Raw genomic sequence first — 8,562 nt, 5'->3', positions numbered from 1 at the left:
CATCCCTGGGTCAGTGATCACGTTCTCTGTTCAGGTGTTGTCCACCTCAGCCTGATGCTCGAGGCTTACCTCCTTCTCTCTCAACCTCATTTCCTTCCACTCTACCCATGAACCTCTCAAGCCAGGCTCCAAGTCATCACTGAACATGCTCCCTTGGCGGCAGCTCGGTGATTTCAAAGGTTCGTGGGTCCACCTTTATTACGCATGTGACGGCACGAGCTGCCCAGTTGCTAGGATGGGCCTGCGGCCTTGTACGATGCTTTGTGCCACAAAGGGGCTTTGCCTTGTACCACGCGCCGTGCTGCCCCTGCGAAGCCGCCTGCCGCCAGAGCCCCTGCCCGGTGAGCCTCATCTCCCAGTGTCCCTAGGCCTCCCTGTCACACGGGGTCAGGCCACATGGGAGGAGGCTGTCCCAAACCACAGGGCCTGCTGCCCTCCTTGACTTGCACTGCCATGTCCCACGCGTCGGGTTACGCTCTTCTCTTCCCAGCCCAGAGCCTCTCTGACTCTGTAACTGCCTCTGGGCACAGGCCCCTTCTGCCTGGCTGTCTCCAGAGGCCCTGTCTCCACCCCCTCAGCGGCTCCCAGGGCCCGTCCTGTCACCTTAGAGGCCCTCGCTGGGGGCCCGGAGGCCTTGCCCAGAGTGCCTGGAGTTATCGTGCCCAGCAGTCCCGGTGGCTGAAGGTGGGGTCGGGCGGTGTAGGAATGAACTGGGGTGATAATGCGTGGGTGTCAGAGCTGTGTGAGTGCTGGGCAGGGGTGAGGTCCTGATGCTCCTGATCTGGCAACCTCTGAAGCCTCCCTCCCCTGTCGCCTGATGCCCCTGAGTCTGCGTTCTGCCCTGGAGTCTCATCTCTCGGGGACCAGCCCAAGGCCCCACTCCCGCTCACTCACCCACAGGGCGCAGAGGCCCTTCTGAATTCCTAGAGCCCTTGCTGTGGGCATCACTCGCAGTGACATTTCATCAGACCCTGCTTGGTGAGCCAGGCTCAGGAGACCTGGTCCTGCTGCAGGAAAGCTGTGTGAAATTGACCCTCAGTTGGCCTGCCTGTGAAAGGAAGGGGCTGGGACCACACCTCTGGGGCTGTCCTCCAATTCTGAGGTTTTATGTGTGTAGACGTTTTCCTTCTTATCTGAACTTTATGCTCTTCATTCCCACCACAACCTAGAGCACAGTTCCAGGCTCAGAGGGACCCTATAAATGTGTTTCTAAATTGGCGACTGAATAACGGGTTTGTCCTACTAATATGGTGAAGTGATTTTTCAATTTGACACTCCTAAGCTTATATTTTCTTTCCCCATCTCATAACAATTGGATTGTTTTCTGGGAGAAATTTAGCTAGGATACTGAATTGTAGTCAAAGGCCACTGACTAAACCCTCCATATTCCACAAATGCAGATTCCCAGGCACCCAATCTAGAGATTCTGTTTCAGTAGGTTGGGTGGGGTCTGGAAATCTACAGTAGTGACAAGCCCAAGTAATTCTGAAGCTATGGTCCTGAGAAACATTACTCTAGGGAGAAAGGATCTCCAGGACAATCTAGAGAGTAGAAATTTGTTTCTGTGATGTTTTCTTTCTTTATGAGGAACAGGGAGGTAGGCCTCCTTGAGAGGCGGTGCTTGAGGGGAGAGGCGTGCGCGTTGGTTTCTGTAAACGGCAGGCTGGACTTCGAGCAGTGCAGAAGCTAGAACAGCCCATGCTGCTGGACTCATGCATAGCCTCCATCTCTGCCACCGTGTCCTCTCTGTTCAGGAAATTATTGTGCCAACGCTAGGGTGGCCAAGGGCAGAGGCTGGCTCAGGACCCCTGGAAGTCACTCTGTTTGGTTGATTAGTGCCTCTCCCGTGGGAGATGCTCCCTGCTGGGTGTTAACATATATTACAAAGATGTTCACATTCCAAGCCCACTGCTTTGGTCCACATTGCCACACACCTCTTCCCCAGACACCTTCATCCCCAGTCTTCCCGTCTTTCTCCTTTCAAGTCTCTGGCCAACCAGCCAGCATGACCACTGCCCATGAGTCTCTGGGCATCCTTGCCCCAGGCGTCTTCTCTTTCTTCACCAAGTGGATGACCAGAGGCACTGCCTGTAGCTGTCGTTAGGAGGAAACTGTCTCCTGCAGGCCAAAGGAGCCACCCCAAGTGAGGGTGCAGAGCAGTTGCAATCCATTTTTGTCTTGCACCCACATACCAACTGACCCGTCCGTGAACCAAGCTTAGCTTTTCCTCCTCTGTCAGCTTGTCTTCAGCACCCTTCATGCGGTCTGAGGCAGGCAGATTCTAGAGCGGCCCCCAGGACCCCTGCCTCCTGGTGTTCACTCTCTTAGGTAATCCCCTCCTCTTCAGTGTGGGAAGGTTCTCTGACTTGCTTCTCATCAGTGGAATATGGCAAAGGTGATGGGATGAACATGAGAATGTGTACATGATACATGACATAAGATGGTAAGGCCCATCTCGCAAGGGCACTCCCCGTGACTTGTTTGCTTTGAAGGACCAAGTGACTGTGTTATGAGCTGCCATATGGAAAGGAACCGGGAACCAGGAGCTGAAGGGGGCATCTCTCCGACAGACAACAAGAAACTAAACCCCTCAATGTGGCCATGGGCAAGGAACTGGATTCTGACAATAAGCACGTGAGGCTGGGAGTGAATAGCTCCCCAGGTGATCCTCAGATAATATCACAGCCCCAGTCAATGTCTCAATTGCAGCTTTGTGAGAACCTGAAGAAGAGGAGCCAACTAAGTCATGCCCGAGTCCTGACCCACAAAAACTGGGAAGTAGTAAGTGCGTACTAATGTAAGCTGCTAAGTTTATAATATTGCTATGCAGCAATAGAAAACCAATACACAATCATACATATGAGCTGAGAGAGAGGCACTGGTACAAAGTGTAGGTGACACGGGAGCCTGGGCCACCTGCTCATGCAGCTTGCTTGTATTCTCTGGTCCTATGCATGGCTGTTCCCAGACCTCCACCTCCACCTCCACCTCCACCTTGTGATGGAATGCTGCAGACTCCTCCTGGGCCTTAAAGCCTGGTGAATGTGACAGAACCCAGCTCCTGATGGCAAATCTGGACACTCGGTCCCTTCATGTCCCATGGTTAGGTGCATAATCTCTACCAGGGCCCATTAGCAGAGAAGCATCTCTTTTCTGAATGATTCTTCGCCGCAGATGGCATAGATTTGCGTCAGGACCCCAGGGCCTTATGCTGTGATTCTGCTCTCCTCCACATGGCATCTTTTCTCACCCCAGATAACTCTAGTCCCATAGAGTCTACCTGGTTGTGTAGCCCACTGGTTGAATTCCCCAGGAGCAGGGATGCTTGCATCTCAGCCTAGATCTGCTACACAACCTGTTCCTGTTGGCAGTTTTCCTTGTCACTAAGGAAATAAGTGAGAGCAGTATTTCTAAATATGGAACATGCTGCCTCCAGAATCCAAAAGGCCTGCCAGGCATCGTGCTTTCTTCTTAGTTGTGTGAGATATGAGATAACGATTTGTCCTAATGCAGTGGGGATGGGAGGATATGTTCCAGCTTGCCCCAAACCACTGGATCTCTAAAAACTTCACTGAAGTCGTGACCCCCTGAATCTTCATCTAGCCTTTATTCTGCCCTCCGGAATGCATGTGTCTTATCCAGTCTTCCAGTGCATTTGCCACTTCTTACTCATTTGACCATTTAATATAGTAAACAATGTGATCTTCTGCAGAGTGTCCAGATGGCCCAGGTCCTTAAGACTATATTAGGGCAAAGGGCAGATTTAGCTTCCAGGCAACACTGTGAGTTGATACTGTGTCCTGTCCTATGAGGATGTGAACTGCTTCGGTCCTCTGATAAGGATGGAAAAGAATACATTTATCAGATTGATGGCCGTATACTATATATTTAAGGCCATTTTAACCTGATCTAGCAAAGATACAATATCTAGCTCACAGCTGTAATTGGGAGACTACTACTTGGTTGAGTTTATGGTAACCCACTGCTATCCTCCAGGATATATCTAGTTTTTATAGGGGCCATACTGATGAATAGAAAAGGCGTGTGATGAGGACCCCCATTCCTGCCGACTCTGGTGTTTAAGTGGGGGTGGGGTGGCGCTAATATTTGCCATATACTTCATATGGTATTGTTTTGGATTTACCATCTTGGCTGGGGAGGGTAAGGGGGTTTCAAAGGCTTCTACTTGGTTTTTGCTACTAGCCCGTACTGCACAGGACAAGGAACCAATGTGGTTATTGCCAGTACCTAAGTATGGCTAGTCCAGTTATTCCTTTGAGAACCAAGGAAATGATCAGTGAGTGCGTCTGTGGAGCCAGTGACCTACCATGAGCCAGACCTGAGTCCAAACTCCATTTACTACCTGACCCCTTATCCACCCATTCCAACAAGGGAGTTATGAGGATGCGTTGGGTCCCTGGATTCCTCAACTCACACCTTGTATCCAACTGTCCTTGAAAGGTTTTTGTATCCTTCTTTCCCCCCCAGTGTATAGTCTCATGAATAAATGGCTTTGGGCAAGGACTGAAGAAATCTCTACTCAGGTTGCTGAAATTCGGCTTCCGTACACAGGCGGTGGATTAAATCTCGGAGACAGAGTTTTGGGTGAAGTAGAAAGAAATAGCTTTATTGCTTTGCCAGGCAAAGGGGGCCACAATGGACTAATGCCCTCAGGACTGTGTGTCCCACCCTGGAGGGGATAGTGGGCAGTCTCATAGTGTTCAAGAAGCAGGGCACGATCAGCTCGTGGACATTCTGCTGATTGGCTGGAGGTGAAGTATTTGGGAGCCAACCGGTCTGGGGTCTACATGCTTGTGGGCAGCATACAGTTAACTTCTTCCACCTGGTAGGGGTTTCAGTATTTGCAAAACAGCTCAAAGGACATGGCTCAGAATATTATCTATAGTCCTTAAGAACTAAAGTCCTTGACTTTGTTTAATGGCTAAAGTATTATTATTTTGTCTTGCTTGACGGTTTTCCTTTCTTTCTGCATTTCCTCACTTCTTTGATTAAATTTATTCTTTAACTAAAGTTTTTCTGCAGACAAAATGCAGGCGGAGGACATGGGTGGGGGTCTATTCTGGGAAGACCTCAAACGGTCCTGCTCAGTTACATGCATGCCGCGATTCATAAGGACCTAGTTTCTCCATCAGTCAGTGGAATTTGGGTCAGAGAACTGGCTCAGGTCTGGAAACTTAGAAAGTGATCATGACTTTTTATTATCGTGGCTGCATTCAGCCTCCTTGCTTTGGTTGTATAGACTGAGCAATAGTCTCATTTGCTGCCCATCTGTCATGTCCCTTGGGATGTGGTGCTGTATCAACCACCTCCCGAGCTCTCTGTGAGTCAGACCTCCCTGACTGCCTCTGACCTCGCCACTCATGATGACAATTGCACCTATCTTGTTTTTGAGAGTTAAGCATTGCCATCTGGCCTCTGTTATTTTGGAAGTCTATTGTCTCCATGGCTATCAGAAAATCCTGCTCTGTCCCAGCATCTGCTACCAGCAGCCTTGGCCTACAGAGGACAGCCCACCACTGAGCTTCTTTACGACTCTGGAGGCCTCCTCATCAGCACGATCCTTATCACTTTGGACAAGAACACTATATCCCAAGAACTGAGTTGGCTAGTGGGTTTTTGGCCTTACATAGTATATCCTACTTCTGTGAGTCTTTTGACTTCTTCCCCCAGTGTTTACCACTGTAGTTCTGGCATTTCTACCTATTTAGTGTGGGCTGTTTCTTTTTCCAAGCTTCCAAGGGCCAACTAAATACTATTACCTGGGGTCTTTGCCAAGCTATTAAATCCTGTGTTGTAGGTTTATCTCCCTTTTCCAACTGTGTATTCTGTTCCTCTTCATCCAGCGCGGTCCCATATATGCTCTCCTGCTTTGCCAGTTCACGTTGCAGTCCTGCAGCTCCTCCATATGGTCCTTTTCTACCTTGAGCCGTCACAGCATTTCCCCAGGTGGGCTACACTGTGACTTAATCCTGGCTATCATTCTGGTGGTTGCGAGTGGAAAGTGGAATAGATGGTTGGGGGTAAGGGCAGACGTGTACAAGGCAGAAGCCTCTACATCATCAAGCATATACAGACATCCCCAAGAGACTAGCATCAGCCTCTAACAGGGAAGAATGAGCTACTTCTATAGATCAAAAACATTCAGGGAAATAGGGAAATTTAAGATTTTCAAATGCATCAATCCAGGTGACTTCATTTCAAGTATCAGCATCCCATTTTTCTCCCAGTCAAGGCCTTGACCTTAGTGTAGCAGACTTGGTGAGGCTGAGGATTTAAACTTCTCTGGAACTCTGATACTCCTAAAATTTAGTTTTTTGGTCCGGCCCCAGATTTTTTTGCCCTCTGGCTGCAGGATATGTGAATCATTTTATAAGCTGTCAAATAGATCCTCTGGCTTTCACACTTGGGCTGAAATTGGCAATTAATCACCATCAGTCTTTCATTTAATAAATTAACGAGCCCCCCGTCCCCCAGTGGCCATCCAACTCCAAAGTTCTTATAATTGCTTTTCCCTAAAACATCTGGGATTTTGCCTCTGTTGGTACATTCCCTTCCACTGGCATCCCATTCCAGTCTTCCACTGGTGAAAATTTTAACAATTGCCATACCATTCCAGGGGCTATCAGTCCCCACTATCACCGGAGATGGGGTTCTCATTACCAGAAGGCTGGTAGGTGATCCAACTTCAAAATTTCATCTTAGGATCTTTTTCTAGGACTACTTTTTGTAGCAACCATATGGGTTGAATTCCTTAGGAAGACAGATTCTGAGATTTGCATGTAGGTTTTTAATTAAGTGGTACTCTAGAGACCAACACCTGAGAGGGGTCAGGGAAGCAGGACTGGGCAGAGGTTGTACTGTGATACAAGTGCACAGAGATCTGGAGCTGGGATAATCCATGAGTTGTGCCACATAAGGCAAAATGGCTTAGCCTTTATAACTCTCCTAGATTTGTCCTTGGAGGTGGGCTGCCCCAAGGAAGGAAAGTGACTCTGGGCAAAGTGGCTGTGTTTGGCTGAGGACAATTGCTGGAGAGGACTCAGCTGAGAGCTGTCAGCTGTTGACACTCAAAGCAGCTACAGGAGTGAGTGTCTCAGTCCTGAAAGGTGGCACACCAGAACATCCACTACACCTGCATTTCCTGATTTTAAAATTGACACGGCCATCCACTGTCTAGTTCTTCCCACTCCTGACAGCAATCTTAATTTCCATCCAAGTCTTTTCCTTTTCTAATGGACCCATAAATCATAATCCAGGTACAGTACTGTCTTGGCAACATACTAAGTAGAGTTGTACTCAACTTTTGAAAGCCCTCTTTTAACATTGAAAAACTTCACAAATTTCCACATTATAGTACCATAATAGTAACTAAATGAATATCCATTAAAAAATAATAAAAGCTATTATAAATTTAGTAACTGGTTTAATCACATGAGCACCCATATATAATACAAAAAAATGTTATGTATTTATATAATGACATTTCTTGTTCTGGTGACAGAGACAGTACTTGGTGCACACATAAACTCACGAAATACCTGGATTAGGATGCTACCTATAGTTGTGTTCAAGAATGGAACGGGGGCTTCCCTGGTGGCGCAGTGGTTGAGAGTCTGCCTGCTAATGTAGGGGACACGGGTTCTAGCCCTGGTCTGGGAGGATCCCACATGCCACGGAGCAACTGGGCCCGTGAGCCACAACTACTGAGCCTGCGTGTCTGGAGCCTGTGCTCCGCAACAAGAGAGGCCGCGATAGCGAAGAGGCCCGCGCACCGCGATGAAGAGTGGCCCCCGCTTGCCGGAACTAGAGGAAGCCCTCGCACAGAAACGAGGACCCAACACAGCCAAAAATAAATATAAAAATAAATAAATAAATAAAAGAGCCTTCCCTAAATTAGAAAAAGAAAAAAAAAAGAATGGAACGGCCAGCTGAATGGAACAGCAAGTGGAGGCCGAAATCCAGCCCAACCTCTAATCACCAAGACTTTCACCCCATCATAGGGCTGACTATACTGAAGGAACGTGGGACTTTTTCTAAACCAATTGCCCTAACAGGCTACCATTCAGGTCTCTTTTTTTCTACTTAGGATAAAGGCACCTCTATGCCAGCCTTGGACCTGCCTCGTGACTAATTACAAGCTTTAACTCCAGAGTCAGACAGTCCTAGATGTGGATTCTGGCTTTGCTGCTTATTTGCTGTTAACCTTATCCATCTAAGGTTGAGTCTCCTTTGTAAAATGGGATTATATCTCCCTCTGTGTGGTTGTGGTGTTCAGGTAGCAAATGAATGCCACCTACCTTCACAGATCTTTGTTTTATCAACTTTATTTAGGTATAATTTACATAAAATGTACAAACATTAAATGTACACTGTGATGAGTTTTGACAATGTAAACCAGTGACCAGATAGGTAAACTGTGTGCTTTTTATACTGTCCAGAGATTGTACCAGGCCCTGCCTGTGGGAGTTACAAAGTAGCACAAAGCACCCTTAATCTGATTAACCCCTGGATTAGTTTAGGCCTGGGATGTATATATTCAGA

The sequence above is a fragment of the Eschrichtius robustus genome, chromosome 6 (assembly GCF_028021215.1).
Source record: "Eschrichtius robustus isolate mEscRob2 chromosome 6, mEscRob2.pri, whole genome shotgun sequence".
NCBI classification, from domain to species: Eukaryota; Metazoa; Chordata; class Mammalia; order Artiodactyla; family Eschrichtiidae; genus Eschrichtius; species Eschrichtius robustus.
Note: the sequence above shows the minus strand (reverse complement) of the source record.